This window comes from Triturus cristatus, chromosome 5_1 (genome assembly GCF_964204655.1).
Source record: "Triturus cristatus chromosome 5_1, aTriCri1.1, whole genome shotgun sequence".
Lineage (NCBI taxonomy): Eukaryota > Metazoa > Chordata > Amphibia > Caudata > Salamandridae > Triturus > Triturus cristatus.
The window spans coordinates 938,918,163-938,939,996 of record NC_140587.1 but is presented as its reverse complement, the minus strand read 5'-3'; positions in this window follow the sequence as shown (position 1 = coordinate 938,939,996).

The following is a 21,834-nucleotide window of genomic DNA, read 5'->3' as shown; positions in this document are numbered from 1 at the left end:
ATTCTGGCGACGGGGTTAGCATTCCACCCTTCTAGAGGGACACGACATGTACAGTAACTGAAACCCGGGTAAAATCAGACATAGCCTCAGCTCCACAAAATGGATGCTGCCACCACAGACACAAGTCTGCCCTCCTGCTGCTGGGAGTCCTTCCAGCTTGGGAGGTGTGGACAAAGGGTTTCCTGCCAGGGGAGGTGCATGCACCACCCCAGACAGGATTTTGTGTATTGGTCAGGTTGGGCTTGAAAGAAACCAGACATGCCTGTGGCTCACAAGGAGCCTCGGTGCATATGCCAGTTCAAACCGGTCCTGGGGCACACCAGTCCCGGGCCTGGGGCGAGCTGGACAAAGGATTGGGGGTGTAACCACCCCCCTTCCTGGTCCCACCCTTGGGGAGGGACCTAGCAGGTAGTCCGGCCCCTAGAATCCGCTTAAAGGTAGGAGCTGTGTCCTAAGACTTCAGACATCCTGGAATCAACTTGAAACTAAGAAGAAGACGGGAACTTCGACATTCTGCTGCACAGAAGACTGAAGGAAATCTCCCCTGTGGTCAGGGAGTGACCACCTTGCTAACGCAAGCACCATCCAGCGAATCAACGTCTGCTTTGCCGCCGCCTCCCGCCGGAGCCCGAGCCCAGAGACTGACAAGACCTGGACCTTCAGACTTCTCACCGCCCGATCCACAGTCCCTGAAAAGAGGAGACCCGTGGAGGCACCGAGACACGTGGAGCCAGCCATCTTGAAACGACCACGACAAGCTGACAAGTGCAACAACCGAGGCTCCCTCCAAGTTGTGCTTTGGGATCTGAGAAGCCCAACCCTCTAGCAGCATCTGCACCAAAGGTGAGCCCTCCAGCATCTCCACGATCTGCGTGGGACCCTTCTGCATTTTGCCACTCGACGCACCTACCCGGTTACTGGCCCGCTGGCTAGTAGCCATCTTGGCGACGAACTTTACAAAATACACCGCTGGTCTGGTTGCTCCAGACTGGCCCTTGCTCCCCTCCAAAGGAGCAGTCCTTCTGACCTTGCTGGTCAGAACCATCAGCTTATTTCATCTCCTACAACAATTGCTTTTGCCAAGGCTTGTTTGCTTCGATCAAGTCACCGACACCGCCAACAGCGAGAACCTGCGTGGGACAGCTCGTGAACCGACTCCTGGACGTCGTCAAGCTCCAGGGACCACGTGGCTGCAGAGACAAGCTACACCTTTCTTCCTGTTTGCACCCGACATTGCCTGGTACCCACCTGGTGCTACGCTGGTCACTGGCTAGTGACTGTGAACACTGTCCCCTCTGCTTACAGGTCTTCAACATCTCCGATCCACTCTTGGATCCACTGCATCTCTCCCGGACCGACCGCCTGCAGCATCTTTGTCTTCAGGCTCCACGGAACAGATAGAAGAAACCCGACGCACTTCGAGGCCTATGCACCCGCTTCCTGTGGGTGAGGTAAAGCTGGCACACCTGTGCCCAAGTGTAGTATTACATCTCTAGTGCCTGTGTTCCAAATCTTGAGTTCCTAGTCCATCCGGAAGATCCTCTTTGCAGTAACTTTGTACTTTTTACGCACTCATTGAAACCTATGGGAGCACGCGTGTGACTATTTGCTCTGCACACGCCACCCGTGGACCTCCTGGTCACTAACTGAAGTTAGCTCCTTGAAGGCCCAGCGATTCTAGAGGCCCTAGGCCTTTTCCCTTTTCTGTTCGTGGTACTTATACCACTATTTTAGTATATGGTTTGAGCGGCCACCAGGGCCTATCCATATAAAGTGCAACTTCTGTGTATTCTACTGTAATCTTGTTTGACGATTTGTGCTCCTGTGCTCATAAAGAGACTAGGGGTTACTTTGAGAAATAAATACATATATATTTTGAATATATATCTGTGTGGTGTCCTTTCATTGGTATAAAAGGGGGTTACATTTGGTAAAACAGCTGGCTTAACACGCTTCACGAGTTTAGCCTCAAAGACTGCTTAGCCTACGCTACCACTAGGGCAGCTAGTCCGAAAAGGTTGACTTACAACCACACCATAAGGGTTGCTTGGCATGGTACAAGGTGATCACTTTAACTAGTGAGCATCATATACCAGGCCAACTTCTCACAGTCAGTAATAATGCAAACATGTCAGAATGACAACTAAGATGTATAACGCATGAGGGCACTTACTAATAGAAATCCCGCGTTCTCAATACCGAATTTGTGTTCCCGTGACTTTTTTCAAATGGTGACGTCATGCAGTGACTCGGAATATTCGAGTATTTCAAAAGATTAGCGCTGTAAAAACACGAGAGACAAAATTAAGCCCCTATAAACATGTCCTCAATCCTCGTACTGGTTCTAATGTGCCGTAGGTTAACATTTATATTGCACAAAGCGAGCCGTCTTGTGCATAAGAACAGACAAGATCATTCTATTACTGCTGATTTTGGTGCTATACTACGTCTGACATGTAGATTGAACAAACAATAACAATATCGCTGTTGTGTCTAATGAGATTAAAAGCTCTGTGGCATAAATAGTCACCTCGAGGTCAGCGATTGTATTTTGCCGCTATCGATTTTTACTCGCTAGCAGCCATGCAGAAACATTCTATGATATTCCATGACTCCGACAAAAGACTAAAAGTGCCGGTCAAACATAGCATAGCCCGATTGCTCTTAAGTTCAGGCTCCTTATTATGACTAGTTATCAAACTTTACCAAGTCCCCGTACTGTATAACTCATTCGAAATCAAATAAGGGAACATTCTATGTTATTCGAAAGTCCCGACCGTCAACTGATTAAACGGTTAACTGAACATAACATGGTCTGATTGCTCTCGGATTTGGGTATCATGGGGGGACCAGTACCCTAAATTAGCGAGTCCCCCCTATATGTAACATACCTAAAGTCACATCAAGGGACATGGCATATATCCGGCACACCTCAGTACTTAGAGTAAATTGTCGAGCCTTCTGTGTTTTGCCGCGGACATCTGGTTCCTCCAAAGTGTAGGGAACCAAGCATTTTTGCTTTGCCCATTTTATATTGCTTTCTAATTGCTCCCACCTGTTGCTCTCCAATCGTGCCTAACGTTGAGCGCCATCTTGGAGTGCGCATGATACCCGCACTTATAATGTGTATGGCCTAAGAATCTACATATTCCGACAAGCAATGCGGTAACCAAAGTTCTTATATGATCGCCTTATCATATCCACAAGTGTTAGCAAGTAGTTCAGTGTAAACAATTAATCGCATACATTTTAGGAGTATCGTATGTTACTCGCCCGCATCGTCAATATTAGTTCAGAAAAACGGGCGCCATGTTGTAGACTATATTGTTGTACTGTTAGTAGTTAAATCTGCCCAGGAATTATTTACCAAGGCATACAGAGTATTAGGATTAATTATCTAACATCCGTTAATCATAACCACATTGATTATGATCGCATACTAGTCACGTAAAATATTATGCATAATGTCCGTTTTTAGTAAAAATAACCCTCGATAATTATGTGCTTCGGTATTACTCTAAAAAATGCATACCATTCGCGAAAGTTAGTAATATTGGCTGCCATGTCTTGTCTGTTGTATGATTTACATTACTATGTTGAAGTCCATTCCAACAGTACATTTTTCTAATGCTGCCACCACCATTGCTATCGTAGAGCATGTCACAGTACCCGACAACATCACCCTACGTCACCCTACTTAGATAGCAAGTGTATCCTAATAGCTTCATATATGCATGTCCCAATGCTATATGTGAATATAGACATTGACATCGTGTTTGTCTCATACTTGCTATCTACACAGCTCAGCAAAATTTACATAGATCGTGTGTAAAACACTCTACTTTTTCTATATATTCATCTTACACCGCAGTAAAAAATTCATCATATTCAAAACAGATCACATAGATCTAACATAAGAAAAGAGGAAAGAGAAATCCAACACCTCAGTCATAATTTCCGAAAAGCAATGCTTACTCAACTGCCATCATAAAGAGTAAACAAAAGGTTCACCACCTGAGTCATAGTTTCCCGACAGCTATATTTTTTCAACTGCCATCATAGAAAGTGATGAAATTCATTATTACAATTAAGACCCAATATAAAAGCTCTCAATTGGCAGATCCATAATGCCTCTGTCTGTCTTAATAATGTGGTCCTATCACCAACTCTGACATTGCTCTTGATCTGATCTAGGGCATGAAATGTGATCTGTGGTCTGTCAGGATGTATGTCGTGTATGTGTTGTGCTACCGGGGAATACTCATTTTTCTTCTTTATGTCCCTGATATGTTCTTGTATGCAGATGTTTAAGCACCTAATGCTGGTACCTACATAGATTTGATCACACGCACACCTTAGTACATACACTACATGTGTCGTGTTACAATTTATAAAGGAACCTATCCAATATTTTTTTGAATTGTTATATTGAAAGTTGGCGCATTTATTCAAACCAAATCTACAAATACAAAAGTTGCCACATATATAGAAACATGCGGCTTCTCCGACAACCAAGATTGAGATGTCACTTTAGGTTCTTTGACATGGCTTGGGCAAAGCATATTTCTCAATGTTTTGCCCTTACGGTAAATGACTCGTGGTTTATTCGAAACAAGATTCAATGGCAGAGAGTGGGATTGCAAAAGGTGCCAATTTTTTCATAATATATTGTAAATATGTCCGCTATACATATTGTATTCCGTCATGAATAAAACCTGGTCTTTATATTTGTTATCTTTAGGTATGTTACATATGGGGGGACTCGCTAATTTAGGGTACTGGTCCCCCCATGATGCCCAAATCCGAGAGCAATCAGACCATGTTATGTTCAGTTAACCGTTTAAACAGTTGACGGTCTGGACTTTCGAATAACATAGAATGTTCCCTTATTTGATTTTGAATGAGTTATACAGTACGGGGACTTGGTAAAGTTTGATAACTAGCCGTAATAACGATCATGAACTTAAGAGCAATCGGGCTATGCTATGTTTGACTGGCACGTTTAGTCTTTTGTCGGAGTCATGGAATATCATAGAATGTTTCTGCATGGCCGCTAGCGAGTAAAAATCGATAGCGGCAAAATACAATCGCTGACCTCGAGGGGACTATTTATGTCACAGAGCTTTTAATCTCATTAGACACAACAGTGATATTGCTATTGTTTGTTCAATCTACATGTCAGACGTAGTTTAGCACCAAAATCAGCAGTAATAGAATGATCTTGTCTGTTCTTATGCACAAGACATCTCGCTTTGTGCAATATAAATGTTAACCTACGAGACATTAGAACCAGTATGAGGATTGAAGACATGTTTATAGGGGCTTAATTTTGGCTCTCGTGTTTTTACACCACTAATCTTTTGAAATACTCGAATATTCCGAGTCACCGCATGACGTCACCATTTGAAAAAAGTCACGGGGAACACAAATTCAGTATTGAGAACGCGGAATTTCTATTAGTAAGTGCCCTCATGTGTTATACATCTTAGCTGTCATTCTGACATGTTTGCGTTATGACTGACAATAGCCATAAGTTTAAGGGCGATCTTAAGAGATAATATAAGCTTTTGTGAGACAAGCTTATTTCATCACTTTCTGACATGTATTATTACTATTTCTAGCTTATACAACAGGGTACTTCCGAAAAAGAGTCTGGATTCCTAATTCCAATCATGGAATTGAAATTATGAATTGTTCACAGAATATAACAAAATCATGTATATGTACAAGAGGCATCATTGCAACCTTCCTTTTCCATGCCTCTACAGCAAGCACTCGTTTTGAAACATCGGCCACTTTAAGAATCATTTTAACATATGAACTAACTTTTGATGCGTAGTGATAAATAAGGATACAATAACGACAACGCAAATTTTAAGATCAGTAAGTGTTTTTATACACTACCATCTACATAACAAGAAGTGTGATAGATAAAGATTTAGAATATACGATAACATAAAATGTACTATTTTAGACATAAAATGTGATGCCACTAAATGTTTTTTTCTCTCTTAAGGCAGAACAATTGTATGAGTTGCCAATGGTATGGATTTTAAGGGTGATATCTTGCCTTAGGAGTTATAAGGATAATCGTGCTGGTCTCGTAAATGATATATTCCCCTAACTGTGTGTGTTCCTTAACTGATAATATTCATGTTACATCTTGTGACATAGTAACAGCTCCATTATATAAAAACAGTACGCCAAAAGCTAACGAATGTACAAAAACAAATACCTATAGCTAGCTATACAATTTATGTTTATTTATAGCCATAAAGTTTCACTGGCGCTGCTGTTAAGGTTGGCCTGAAGTTACTTTTAACACCGACATGAGATACAGGCTTTGACTAAGGTATGGATGATAGAGTAAATATTTTACACATATGTGGAGAAAATACATACATGCCTGATTTTGGTGGTGAAGTAGTAATCGATAATGATTGATTTTAATTTTGTAAATATGGCAAAATGAACAGATGTGACATATAAGATGATGTTGCTACTTTCAAAGATGATGTAGGATCGAAGATGATAGAATTTGTACTTATTTGCTATGTTTCCTTCCCTGTTGAAAAAATTTAAAACATTGAATTATAAATACCATGTGAGATTCTGAATAGCTTCCCAGTGATTCTCATGTAACAGAATATGAGTAATGTTTAATGATTATAGTGACTAACAGTAATATGATGCTTGTCCAAAAATGCACTATAATGAATTGTAAACGTGATCTGTACTGTATGTTTTTATTGTGTATATATTGTAAATAGTGTTTTGTAATTGCTTTTAGCCCTGAAGAAGTCCCAAGATGGGTGAAACGTGTTGGCAAGCAATTGTATGGTGCTTTAAAAAAGAACAAGTGATTTTCATTAAAAAAAACTCATTTTGACTACAATCAAGACACGTGACGTTCTACTTTCTTTGGGAAGCTAGTTTGTGTTTTTAAAATATTCTTGCATTGTTCAAACTTGATGTACTACGATATCTATACAAAAAAATACTCATTTTTCTCAGGTGCAGGGTCAACCTTTAGCTATTGACAGTGGTGGCCTATAACCATCTATTTGGGATGTATGTGGGTCACATCCCAGACCCACTGCACCGAGACATAGTGCTGACTTAAGAGGCTTGACAGGTAATGAAGTTTGGTGCTGGATTCTTAAACCTCTGGGCCCTTTTCTTGGTAGTATATTCACCTTTTGCTCTTGTTAAACATTGTTAGTTCCAGTACTGGATTGCACCGTGACAGTGGGTGCGCTTACTGTGTGCACACGCAATTTTGGGTACTTCCCAACATATGTATAATAAATAGGGATAGCAGGTCAGGTGCTAGCTCTTTGTAGGATTTCACTGTCCCAGCTTGTATATCTTAAGTACTTTGTTCAGCAGGCCTAACTGGGTCCCTGTTGCCGGCCCACGCTCCATCACAGATGGCCTGAACTTGTGACTTTGTACAAGTCCTGTGCGACCAGATTTGCACAGTTGGACCTTTGTGCTTTTGGTGCTATTTTCATTGAAACCTTACAAATTGACTATCCCTGTTTCTAATAATTGGATTTTTTGCCATTTTGGTTTTGTTTTAGTAATTAACAATCACTCTATTTTTCTAAAACTGTTGTGGGCTCCTTTTGTGGTATATTTTCACTGTGTTGCACAAATACTTTACACTTTGCTTCTAAGTTAAGCCTGACTGCTCTGTACCAAACTACCAGAACGTTGAGCGCAGGTTAATTCGGGGTTCGCTTGTGTTTTACCCCGACAAGGATTGTGATTGCTGCTTGACCCGGGTTCACATCCGGGTCAACCCATTTCGTACAGTTGTTTTCTAAAATACCGTTTCCAATAAAGGCTTTGTTTCTCCTTCCTTAACCCCTTCGCTGCGGCGCGAATTCCGCCGCAGCGCTGGGGGGGGGGTTGGGGGCAGCACGGTGGCGCGGTGCTCATGACGGAACCGCGCCGTCATGAGTCACGGGCGAGCTGTGCTCATGACGGAGTGGTTCCGTCACGACTCCGCCCACTCTCTAATTCGCCCGCACAGGCGGGGAATTTCAGCCGCGTGGGAGGAGCGGCCGCTCCATGACGGAACCACGCCGTCATGAGCACACGCCGCCCGTGGCTCATGACGGCGTGGTTCCGTCAAGGGCACACAAGGGGTTAATGTCCGAGATGTTATGAGGCCATCTGTGTACAAGAACAACAACACAGAATAGTGAACAAAGAGGCAAGGCAGGAGCTGAACTGCTGATTTGTGTGGGAGAACACAAGAAGCAAATACTTCTCTTGAGAAGAGAACTGTTGTGATGGCTGAGATGGAATATACATTACTGTGTATGATGCCAGATGCAGCATTATAAAATGATGATTCAGTCTCTGACATGTTTGAAAGCTATGTGGATACCCCTCAGAATACAAAGTAAGTATAGGTAGGCCATCTGTGTCCAGCTCTTCTATATTTTCTTTTTTTTACCATCAGAGGGGCTGCTTTGACACTATCCAAAGTAGAATATGTAAAGCAGGGGCATAGCTTCTATTTGTGCAGCAGATGACTATTTGCACTGATACATTCCTTCTGGACAGTTAGATAAGGGAACATGGAGCTGTTCATTGTCAGCAAATAAGCAAATCCTGTCTTTTGATCCAGCTTCATCCATAGTCAATTTGCTTTTAGTGCAGTTTTATATAGCACAAACTGGGCCCAGAGGCCTTAGAGCGTTTGACCTGTGCACTACATCTTTTAGGCACTGAAGACTAAGTGCCATAGGTATCATTGGTGCGCCAGGTACAGTGAGTGGTACCAGGGCCCCAAGGGGCGCATGGAACACTGATAATTGCTGCATTTTAATGTACCAACAGCAATTTTTAGGACTCGCCTGGCATAGGCTGCGCGCAAGCGCAGTCTCGCTGGCGAGATTTAATGAGATGTGGTATTTTCTGTAAGGGGCATTAAGCCCCGCCCCTCATTTCCATTGGCTGGCGTCACCGTTTATGCTAAACGGTGGCCAGCCATTTGAAAAGAGGTGTCAGTGACGTCTTTGCTTGGCTTTCTGAGCCGTCCCATTTGGATGGCCTCCCCTGCTTTGCGTTCGTCGCAAAAGGTTTCTTATCTTTATGGGGCCAAACACATGGCCCCATAAAGACAAGAAACCTTTTGGCAGGCGAGGCCATCCAAGTGGGATGGCAGAAAAAGCAGAGCAACTACGTCATGGCGAGTGCGTGATCTCAATTCCAGTGCTGGTTAAAAGCCAGGCTCAGTGTAAATACACGTGCATCGAGTCCCTTGGAGCTGATCTGTACCTTACAGGAGGGCGGGTGACGGGCTGCCTGCCTGCCTGCCTCAAAGACTCCTGCTCCATAGACAAGGAAGAAACACTGGCAGATAACGGTACCTGGGGCCGTCAGCATGGAAGACAGACTAGTGGGGCCTGCTCGCCCCTCACAGATGTAGCGGTGTCGCGTGTCGTCACTTCCGCACCCTGGCAGCCCCTCCGCCCTCAGCTCCCGGATCCCCGGCGCTGAGGGAGAGAGCAGCGGCCGAGCTCAGCGGAGAACTGGGCTCAATGCATGGATTACCAACCCCGCCCATGGAGGGCAGGGGGGTGTCTGAATAAGGTGAGTAAATGATGCACACCCAGGAGGTGTACGTGCCGTTTTCAGGAGTTGTATTGCACAAGTCATACTATTCCTCAAAGCAACCACATTCACAGCGCCATTGGCAGCAATTCTGCCCTTTAAACACACGTCCTCCTGCCCACCCCTGATAATCTGTTTCTCTCAATTCATAAATTGCTCCTGCAACACACCTTTGGGTGAGATGTCACTCCCTCACAATACCTCTATTGCCTTTTGGTGGGTCATCCCACTCACTCCACCCCGATATCGCCCAAGAATCAATAGCGGCACACTTGGTATCCCTGTGACATTCACAACAATCCAGAGCCCTTATTAACCACAAAGCAGTCCCCAGAGGGTAAACTGCCATTTCAGGATATGTGAAGCCCCACGCTTAAAGGAGAGCGCGCCATGTGGACCACCCTCAGGAGTTGTATCTCTCTCCGGCTTTATGATACCTCAGCACTTTAAGTACACTTCCTTTTGAGTACCTAGACCTAAATATAAGAAATACACCACCCATCCATGCCCATTATTGATGATCCAGAATCCACGCCATGTCCTCTTCTGCACCAATATGTATTTAGTGGTAATGTTTATTTTCTCAAGCACCTATTCAATCTACCCAGCACCCTTAATCCCCTTTTCGGATTTCCAATGCATGTTTTCTGTTTTTTTATGCAGTTCCTGCTCCTGTGTTTCTAGCCAACACTTCCAATGCCCATCTGGAAATACATAAATATGTAGACCGACCCAGCTAAAAGCAGCAATCCTTTGGATGAATCTGCTCTTTCTTAGGGGTTTCCCCCTCGCATCGCCCCTGGTTGCCACGTGTCACCTATATTCGGAAGGAATTATGCGATTCTGACACCGTATTATTTTCAACATTATTATAGATTTCACACTTGACACTTAAACCACAAGTTGCTGGATGATTGGTTATTGCTAAAACCGATCAGAAATTTGTAAAAGGAAGTGTGAATGACGTTCAGCCCAGTGCCTGGAAAGTTAGAGATAACTAATAACATTTTAGCTGTAGACCGCTATATCTAGGGACTAAAAAGTTTGTTTGTACAGCTGTTGTTACCCTACTGAATCAGTGGAGTTGCATCAGTTACACAGGAAAACACGCTACATATGTGTATTTGTAATTCAACAGTGTGGAAAGAGCGATTTGTTCCTCATCATGAAAATGTTGTCTTTAAATATGAATGCCCGTTCATGTTTGTGTCACATGCTGATGTCAAGGCGGCAGTTATTTCAAAACAGAAAGGGATCTGAAACACATTGCATTATTTTTTAATGTCCCTTGCTTTCAATCTTGAAGTTGGCCAGAACTCCCATAATGGCGAATGCATACGACATTGCCATCTGTGCATGTGATGACACTGCAGAACTTGGAATCCTGGACATGCCATAAGTAACAAGCATTTGCAATGCAAAAGGTCTTGCATTTAAGCGAGTTAAAGCTATTGGCATTGTAAATGACAATGCCTTTTATTTATGTTTAAAAAACGAAAACAAAAATCAAAGGCATTGTCATTTGCAATGTCAATAGCTCAAACTCGCGTAAATGCGAGACCTATTGCATTGCAAATGCTTGTTTAGGTTGAGCCTGAGCAGCGCATGCGCTGCTCTGCGAGGCATGCTGCATTGGAGTATAGACTTGAAGCCCCGTCCACTCTCCGCCCATATTTGTCATTGGCTTGTGTCATTCTCAGTCATAAATGCTGCCTTCTGATTCATTAATAAGCTTGTTAGGCCCTCCTTAGCACCGCCTTGTCTTCATTTGTAAATTCCCATGAGGACTGGGCCTTTTACTCCGGTTGTTACACTGTATGTCTTATTTAGTCTGTAAAGGACACACAGTTGATGGACGGAATGCAGAACAAATCAAAACATTCACCCCCAGTCAAGAGATCGGGGTTAAATCCATCCTTCTTTTGCTCACCATGCCACCCCAGTGTAGACCTGGCTATATGCAAATCAGTCTGACCCTGTGCCTCATGGGAACAGTCCATCCCGAACTGCCAAGCCAGGTTATCCCTGCACCGGAAACAAGCATCCTAGGACCAGTTTCAGGGTTTCCGTCCATAATTTGTTCCTGTTGCTTTTATTTAGTCTGTAACACTATTTTCTTTAATGAGTTTCCCCTACTGCAGGCACGACATTTATTTGTCAACTTGACAAATTATTTTTTGGGTAAAAGTGTCCCCTGCCGCGCCCACTCTTTAATGGTAGCCGAGGACCTTTCGTTAGACATGGCTTGTCTAAAGAAAGGGGCGTGGCCTCTATTAAATTGAAAGCCCAGCATAAGGTGCTTGTAAACAACAAGCATTTGCAATGCAATAGGTCTCGCATTTTAGAAACTTTGACCTATTGGCATTGTAAATGACAATGTCTTTCATTATTGCAGGTTTTTAAACACATAAATAAAAAGGCATTGTCATTTACAATGCCAATAACTCAAAATCTCGCAATTGCGGGACCTATTGCATTGCAAATGCTAGTTCTCGCTTGCACCAGGGTCCATAGAATCCAAGTAAGGCATCTGATTTGGCAAGAATCACAGGATGTTGATCCGAGGCCGGTTTCGAGCGCGAGCCCCCAGTTCCAAGGCCGCCGGTTCCAGCCGTCTGGCCTCATCTCCCCCTCCACATGTGGAGACGGCGCTGTTGGTGCCGGGAGCAAAGCAACCCTTGAGAATCTAGCGTGGTCCCAAAAACGCCTCTTTCTTGTAATGTTCGTCACGCGCAATACTTTGAGGCCGAACACACACCTCAAGCGTTACAATGCCTTCGACACGGTCGAGGTCAGTCCCACGCTGGTGGGGACATTATTTGCATACGAACCTTTTACGAATTCAGGGAATCCGGTGTGTGTGGTGTGGTGGGGTGGGGCAAAGAGAACCTCAGCAGCCCTTTGCTCAGCCCGCGAAAAAGTGTCGTTAAAGCCATCTCTCTAGGCGCACACATCAAAGAGAATGTTTTGGGTAATAAAATATGTGAAGACGAGGGGCTTAATGGGCCGTCGTTGAGCTGCCCAGCAGGGATTCAGTCTAAAGTAAAACTGCATATTTACCAGTGCTTAATTTGTAAAAAAGAAAGAGCGCCGGGCCCCAAGCTGCGCTCAGAAGCTGCAGCCGGTGCCCTGGAATGTTGGCGCGCGAGCACTGCGGCTGCGCAGTCCTAAATCTACCTCGTTGTGCCTGTATAATCCACTACCAGACGCTCCCTGCCTGATAATCTCTGTCCTTTATTCTCCCGTTGTGACGGTTTTTGTGTCTTTCTCTTCCCCCTCTTCCCTCTCTTGCTCTCAGATGCGGAAAAAATAAGTACTGGTCCCCCGCATTAAGTACTGATATTTACACGGCATAGAAATGACCGAATTGGAGGCTTCAAATGCTTTCAAGAACCACGTCATGATTGAGGTTATTATCACGTCATTGTTAATTGAATTACAATTATAGCTTTGTTGTTATTTTTTTTATTATGATGACTACCAGTAGAATACTGATGTTTATTTGTACAGTCAACGGTACAAATATACACGAGTGCAGTAGTAGTAGTTGTTTCAGTAGTGTTAGCAGCAGTACCAGCAGTAGACGTAGTAATAGTAACGGCACTAGATGTAGCCGCAGTAATAGTCGCGTCAGTAGATGTAGGAGAACCAGGAGAAGTAGTAGTAGTGGTAGTAGTAGTAGTAGTAGAAGTAATAGATGTAGTAGTTGTTGTACTAGTAGATATAGTAGCAGTACCAGTAGTGTTAGTAGTAGCAGCACTAACAGATCTAGTAGTACCAGTAGATGTAGTAACAACAGTAGGATTAGTGGTACTAGATGTAGTAGTTGTTGTACTAGTAGATATAGTAGCAGTACCAGTAGTGTTAGTAGTAGCAGCACTAACAGATCTAGTAGTACCAGTAGATGTAGTAACAACAGTAGGATTAGTGGTACTAGATGTAGTAGTTGTTTTTTTACCAGTAGGGTTGGTAGTAGATTTAGTAGTAGATTCAGTAAAGTAAATGTTCAAGTAGTAGTAGCAGTAGTGGTGGTAGTTTGGGTAGTAGCTTTGCTACTAGTATTACTGGCAGTAGTGAAAGGAGACTGCACACCTTTGACATCACCACAGAACAAATGAGGAGATGTAATTGTTCACTGATGTGAGGGGACTCTAGGAAGGTGCACTGTTCTTCATTCAACTTCTTTTGTAAAATATGGGGCATATTTACAAGGGGATTGCGCCACTGGAGCATCACTTTTTTCGATGATCCGGTGGCGCAGTGCCCTGCACAATATTTACAAAGCGGCATTAAGGCACTTTGCATGGCTTAACGCCGCTTCGTAAATATGGAACCCTTTCACGCGGATTTCTGCATAAAAGGGGCATGCAATAGGTATTGCTGAGGGCGTTCCAAAACAATACCCATTGCTTTTTGACGCTGCCCCAGACATACAAGAATCTGTAAATCTGAGGCAGCGCCAAAAACGAAAGCCATACAAAAGAAGGCATTAGATTGCCGCAACAAGGAGAAATACTTTTATTTCTCCTAGGTTTTTTTTGCTCTTTTTTATGTGTGCAGCAGAAAGACTAAATTGCCTTTAAAGATTGTTTATATGCAGGAAGTTGTTCCTTCCTGCACATAAAGAATCATTCCCTGCAACACAGACACTCTTGCACTGTGATGCAATGGTGCCGAAATCATTAGGGGTGGGCGGAATTTGCGAAATTCACTTTCGCAAATTATCACGAAAATGTTAAAAATCTCCGCAAACACGTGGAAATATCGCGAAGATGCGGAAGTTTTTTTCCCGCCCGTTCGCAGTATTTTCTGCGTGGTCGCGTATCGCCAATTTACGCATGCGGTTGCTCGTGGGCGCGGCCATCTTGTTTTCACTTGTCTCGCGGTGCATGATCGCGAGAAGAAAGATGTGATCGCGCGACGAATGACGTTACTGCGGGCGCGAACTGTCGCGAGACAGCGCAAATGGCTAACAACAATCCAACATCTCGTGGAGACCGTGACCGGATCGGGAAAACTTGTCAGCGAACATGGGGATTCAGGTAAGGCGATCGCGCGCACGCGAGAATGTATTATATTACAGCGCGAGGAAGCAAAATATTTCCGGTAAAATGCGGATTGCGGAAATTTTGACATTTTCGTGCTCTCCGCGGAACGCGAAAATGTCAAATTATCGCAATTTCAGCGAGCGGAACGGATTTTTTGCCCAGGCCTAGAAATCATCCCTGCAATGCAGACCCCCCATGCACTATGGAGCATTGTATCTGTGTTGGCACTGGGCAGCTATTTTTAATGCAAGGACAAGGGAAGAAACAGAGGTGTGCTATATTCTTATGAATATGGCGCATCCCTGCATTTCTTTACCTATGCAGTGCTGAAAAATTTGCAGCTGCGCCATTTCCATGTGAATATACCCCTATGTTTCTCCCTTATCACTTTGCCTCGTGGCGTAATGCAAGATGATGGGGCTCCCCTACAGAAACTACAGAATGTGATGAGGAGCCCAGAGATTCATAACTGAATGAGGGTCCTCTGAAGGGTGACAGCTCACTAGTGCCCCCCCAACCTCACCCCCAAGTGCTGCAGGGGGATGTGTTACAACCAATGCGGACAGGGCCACACAAAGGGAATCCATTGATATTTCTTCTCTGCCTCAGTGGGTGCAGTGACCGAGCTCTTCGGGTTTTTACTTCTGCTTGTGTCGAACTGTTTCGACCTCCATTTTTGTTTGTCCACTGGCACACACCTGAGCCTCCTCCACTTCAGCAAACATTGATATACACATCTGCAGAGGCAGCGTGGCAAGAAGTTAGCGGGGTATGTGCAATGCAGACCATCAGCCCTCTCACTGGAGGACTTTCTACCAATCAGAAAGGGGCAGAGTTTCGGTCATTCGATGTCAACGAGCTGCGCTCAGGATCTGGCACGCAAGGTACGTTTCACACCGTGTTCTCTTGTGCCCATGCCCGTTTAAGGCTGACCAATGACCATGTCTCACAGGACCAGAAGGTTCTCTGAGGAAGGCCTCCATCCTGTGTGCCATTCCAATCTTAGGGAAGCTCAGCAAGATAGGCACGTGCCCACTGTAGTGTTTAGGGGTGGCACACTGCTGTAGGGGAGGCCTAGGGGCATGGGGGAGATAACGGAAAACAGGACACAACAGCCAGGGTCACTGTGGTGGGCCAAAGACCACGAGCGGTCTCGCGCCCGTTTATTTATACCTTCGGGCGTGCCCGCCCTCCGGGTGCGTGGGTGCGTGACCAGCGTGCTGGAACGGGCCGGGTGGCTCCGTTACCACATCCCTCCAATCTTTCAGATACAGAGATCATTTCTCGCTGAACAGTTCGGTTCTTGCGCACACCACGCAAAGTCTCTGAGTCTCTTACTTGGGGCCGGGTTTGGCCGAAGTCCATACGGCTGACTCCGTGGAACATCTCCTCGGCCTGTTCCTCCTGCCCCTCGGCCACTGGGCGCCTCGGCCTCTGCAGAGGGCCCGCCTTCTCGATCGCCCGCCCCGGGCAGTGGGGGTGCGCTCCGCGATGGGCTCGCCTGCACTCCTGGTGAGCCGCACCCTTCCGGGGCCTCAAACTCTTCCTCCTCCTGGTCAGTCTGTGGTAAATATTTCATGACCGGTACTATTTTTTATGCGGTAAAGTCTAGTAAGAATAACTCAGTAAATATAAGAGGCAGAATCCGTGGTATTAGAGGTTCTAAAAGGCTTTATTCCTCTACAAAGGAAATACAATTCGAATTGCAGGCTTCACACTCCATCACCATGAGGGTTCAGGAAGGAAGGCAATACATTATTGACAAGTAATGGTATTTATATGGAAAGCATTACATTAAGACAGATGCAAGAGGCGTAACAGCTGATAATACAGATATAATACACATACGTAATGAAAAAAGGCGTAAACATAGGTGTAACCAAATACGTCATTTAAACATGATGTCACAAGTGGGTGGATCCATGAGAGAATCCTGCAATGTCAGCAGAAATACTTGGCAGAGATGCGCGCGCAGCCGCATGACGTGTGATTGACGTGCAACTAGAGGGTGAAGGGGACTTTGACATTTAGCTCTACATGTGGAGACAGAAGTCTGGGGGGTCATGTCAACCTAATCCCAAATCATATCTGATATCTTATGTTTAAAGAACTGTATTATCCAAAAGGAAAAGTCTCTCGGACGGAATCTATTCTATACTGACTGTTAGTGCGTGTACAAGCGTCTAAGTGTCTACATGAGATGCGAGGGGGCAGGAATCTTCCATGGTAACAGGGGCTATGAATTACTTGCATGAGGACAGTGAGGCCTGGCCCTTTGCACGGTAGCTGGAAGAATGTTTACCTAAACTACTAGACAGGAATGCATCGGATGAGGAGCGGAGTAGATAATCTTGAAGGTGAAATACAGTTTTTTGGCAGGCAACAGGCTGGATCAGGCACCGTTAGCCGCGCAGGGAGTAGGACAAAGTTCATGGATACAGATGCATGCTCGGACTGGAGCTTTCAGAGGCAGAAGGCAGGAAAAGGCTTGATGGCAGAATTCAGGGCCTACTCGCCTGAATCTGTGAAATGTGGAAAGTGAACCTCATAAAGTCGGTGGCCTTTCATACCTAGGAATGGGATATCTGACCCATTCATGGTGGATCTGATAGAGGACATGTTGACGGTGGACGCACATGTATTTGCGTCTTGCAAAACTGGAACTGGAGGGAACATACATGTACTTATAGCATGCACATGGAGCCGTTGGGGTCTACGATAGGGGACATAACTGATCACAAAATTCATATTTCCTCATTCCCTCCTTGTCCCCTACGGACCCTCAGGAGATATCAATCTTCATCAATCCATCGATCTGTTCATATAGCATCATTTGTTCTTCTTTCTTCTTCCGGGATTTTGAACGAAAACTTGGAGGTGGGATACACGATGTGGCACACAGGCCACAAATCGCTGGCCCACATTGTAGACATAAGCAGCAACTGAATAGTATGAGAAAGCCAATACCTAGGAAGGATAGGATCCTCCATCCCCAGGCTGACAACATGCTCCAGAACCAACCGGACCAAGTCCAGGTGCCTGGGCTCTGGTGTATCTGGCTTATAATCTTATGAAGGCGGGTTATGGCTTTATATACTGACGGTGAATTTTCTGGTATGAAAATGCAGCAACTTGATCCGATGACTCTACAAGCTCCGCCCCTATCGGCCAGGATGACGTCAAGGACAAGACGATTTTGAAGCACAACATTCCGCATAGCAGACTGCTCTTCTGTTAAATTGCCTAAGGCGGAAGTAGTCTCGTTTACTACTGCTTCAAGGGTTCTAGTTAATCTACGTATCAGCTTACTATTAGTGACTGTACCTATATAAGGAAAGAAACCTTTATTGAAATCTGTATATTGTTCCCATGCCGTTTCAGTGTAGTCGACAATCGGGAGATCTCTCTGCTGTCTATTGTGTACCAAATGGGTATTTCTGTGATAATCAGGAGGAGCTAGGAAAACAGGTGGCAGAAGGAATGCTATGTAACAGGTACCATCCCAATCTAGAGGTAGACATATATATGCGGTCTGGCCACATATGAAGTAAGAATGACGGGAAGCTCTAAATGTAGATTTGCCTTGATCACTGAATTTTATTACAGTGGTGCATTTACTATGGCCCATGTGTATGGAACCATTCTTTCTTACACATAATTCCCCTTTAACTGGGAATACTGACATAGCGGGCAAGATTGGTGTAGCTTCGGATTCGACATTCAGAATCAGGAGGTTAAGTGTAAAATTACCTAATCCATATACTTCATTTTCTAGATCAGTTCCTGTTCTTTTGGGAAGTCCCTCCTTGTTAGGGTAGCAGACTTTATGCAAAACCAAGTTCAGGTTTCCCCATACCCAGTTGTCTTGATAAACTGCGGAATTTGAATCTAGGGAATTAATCAAACTAAACCATGCTCCACAGGAGCCATTGTGTGTGAACGGATATGGAAAGAGGGGCAAAACTCCCTTATAGTTCTGATAAGGAGGGAGTCGGCCACATATCCAACAATTTGTAGCATTGCTGGTCTGATGGGAATGATGTAACATACTAATGAATGTGTTGTTGCGCAGCGCAAATCTATAGGACAACTCATGCAGAGGTAATTCACTAAAAGAATGTTCAGCAGTAACATTATAAGCACGTTTAGAAATAGGGTAATACATACGAAGTAATATACTAGTTATAATGATCAGAAAACTTAGAAAAAACAAAATTAATAGTGTTACTGTGCAATGACTACGAAGCGATTTACAATACGCATGCTTTTTAAGCTGCATCTGTTGATTTCTTTCTCTATTCTGGTCTAGAGGATACATGTCAGAGACAAATTCAACCGATTCACCTTGGAGAGGACTTAAACAATCAAATTGTCTGACTTGCTAGACCTTAATTTCAGTTTATAAAGTTCCGTTTCGTGGGTTCAACCAAGGGGAGCTTTGAGTCTGTCTGTGAGGAAATGTAGGGTTGAATGTTCACACTGGACGGTAGTCCATAAAATTTCTTGATATGACTCGAGTGCAACCACCCTTTACATCCCTCGATCTTCACGGCTGTCCTTGTTGCTAGTAGAACAAGTTTTGGCGATTTCCACCTAGGCTCCAGTTGGGTCTTCCGGTCGAAATTCCGCACTAGGACCAGATCACCTGGAACCACGTCATGGGGCTTCACCTCAGTGTTATCGGGAAAAGCTGCAGCTACCTGTGAACGACAAGATTGTAGTGCAGACATCAAGGAAGCCAGGTAATCTGTCAGCATATTACAGTCAACATCAGTGATTTTGCGAGGTATAGGCGTCCCCCACATATTTGGTGGTCTACCGAAGATCACCTCGTACGGGGATAGCCCTGTTCGAGAATGTGCTACCATTCTCATGTAAAAGAGTGCAACTGGTAAGGCTACTATCCAATCGACACCTTTTCCTCTACATATTTTGGACAATCTAATTTTCAGAGTTTGATTATGGCGTTCCACGAGACCTGCTGCCTCAGGATGTCGGACACAGTGGAATTTCCATTGGTAGCCTAACAAAAGTGAAACGTGTTTCATTAATTCGGATGAGAATGGCTGGCCGTTATCTGAGTATACAACACGTGGCAAACCATATCGTGGGAAGAATTCTCGCACTAGCTGTTTGGCAGTAGTCGGGGCAGTGTAATCTGAAACCGGGTAGGCTTCTGTCCAACGGGAAAGAGCACAGACAACTACGAGAACATATTTGAATCCTCGACATCGTTCCATCTGGATATAATCCATCTGGAGGACTTCAAAAGCATGATCGGGAGGTTGAAATCTACCCTGCTCTACGGGGATGCTTTTACCTGGATTAAACTGACAACATATCATACAGGTACGTACTTTCTGTTTGGCTGCTGCTCGCAAGTGTTTGTTGAACCAAATGTGTTGAATACTGTCTAGCATAGCTTTTTCTCCTAGGTGCGCTGGACTGTGTATTGTGTTAATGATGACTTGAACCATGGAATCGGGAAGAAACCATATAGATTTTTCCTTCGTCATCCATCCTTGATCCGTTTGGATCCCTCCTAATTCAGTCCATTTCTTTATTTCTTCTGGTGTAGCGTGTGTCTGTATGTCAATTATATCAAGGGCGGGATCCTTAACTGTCATGCAATGTGTTGGTGTCGGAACTATTGTCTTTGTCGCGTCAGTTGTATGAGTCTGGTTCTGAGCAGTCTGTTTAGCTGTTCTGTCAGCTAGGTCATTACCCTGAGAAATGATATCGGTAACTTTTGTATGAGCTTTGTATTTCATAATCGATATTGCAGTAGGTAAATGAATCGCATCTAATAGGGCTTGAATGAGGGGTCCGTGTTGGATGTGGGCACCGTGAGAAGTTAAATAACCTCTCTCTCGCCACAGCACGCCGAAGTCATGGACGACTCCGAATGCATAACGTGAATCTGTGTATATGTTGACTTTCTTATTTTTGGCTTGAATACAGGCTTGTGTCAGAGCGATGAGCTCTGCTGCTTGAGCTGACAAAATGTTAATACAATTTGTTTCAATGACTTCAGTGTCTGTTGTGACTGCGTAAGCGGCCACTAACTCTCCTGTACTTGTTCTCATACATGAACCATCTACATACAATGTCAAGTCTGGATCTAATAAAGGGATATCTGTCAAGTCTTGTCTGGGTTTTGTCGTGATAGTAATGACTTCAATACAATCATGTGCTAATGGATCCGTTCCATTTACTGGCAAAAGTGTGGCAGGATTTAACGTATTACAACGTCTGATTTCTATGTGTGGCTGAAACAATGTCAATTCGTAACCGGTGAGTCTCGCTATAGTCAAGTGTTGTGTTTGTGTGTGGTTCAAGAGAACCTCTACTGCGTGTGGTACTTGTACTGTCAATTGATGTCCTAACACTATGGCATCGCTTTGTCTGATTGCTAAAGCTGTTGCTGCCACTGATTTCAGGCACGCAGGAAGAGCCTGAGCTACTGGATCTAATGTACTAGAGAAATAAGCACATGGTTTGTGTGATCCTGCTTGTTCCTGAGTGAGTACTGACAAGGCAGTACCTTCGCGTTCTGTAACAAATAGTGTAAACAGTTTATTGTAACATGGTGTTGCTAAAACAGGTGCTTGGCATAAAGCTTTCTTTAAGTTTTCAAAAGCATGTGTATGTTCTTGAGTCCAAGGGAGGACAGTCGGTGTGGCGGCCTCCTGTGTTGTCAACTGGATGAGTGGTTTTGCTAGAAATGCATATTGAGGGATCCACTGCCTACAGTATGAAGTGAGGCCTATAAAAGCCCGCACCCCCTTTTGTGTCTTGGGTGGTGGCATGTTAGCAATTAACTGGATGCGGTCGGGTGTAAGCTGTCTTCCCTCCTTGGACAGCGAGTGCCCAAGGTAGACAACTCGCGGGACACAGAATTGCAGCTTAGAAGGGGACACCTTGTGCCCCTTGTCGGCCAGAAATTTTAAAACCGTCAGTGACGCTGTTTCACATTCAGGTTCGCTTCGGGCGGTGCTCAGCAGATCATCGACATATTGAAGCAAGGCAGTGTTAACTGGCATGTGGATACTGTCAAGTTCTCGTTTTAGTGCTTGGCTATAGATGCTGGGGCTTTCTGTAAATCCTTGAGGTGCGCGTGTGAATTTAAAACTTCGTCCATTCAAACTGAATCCGA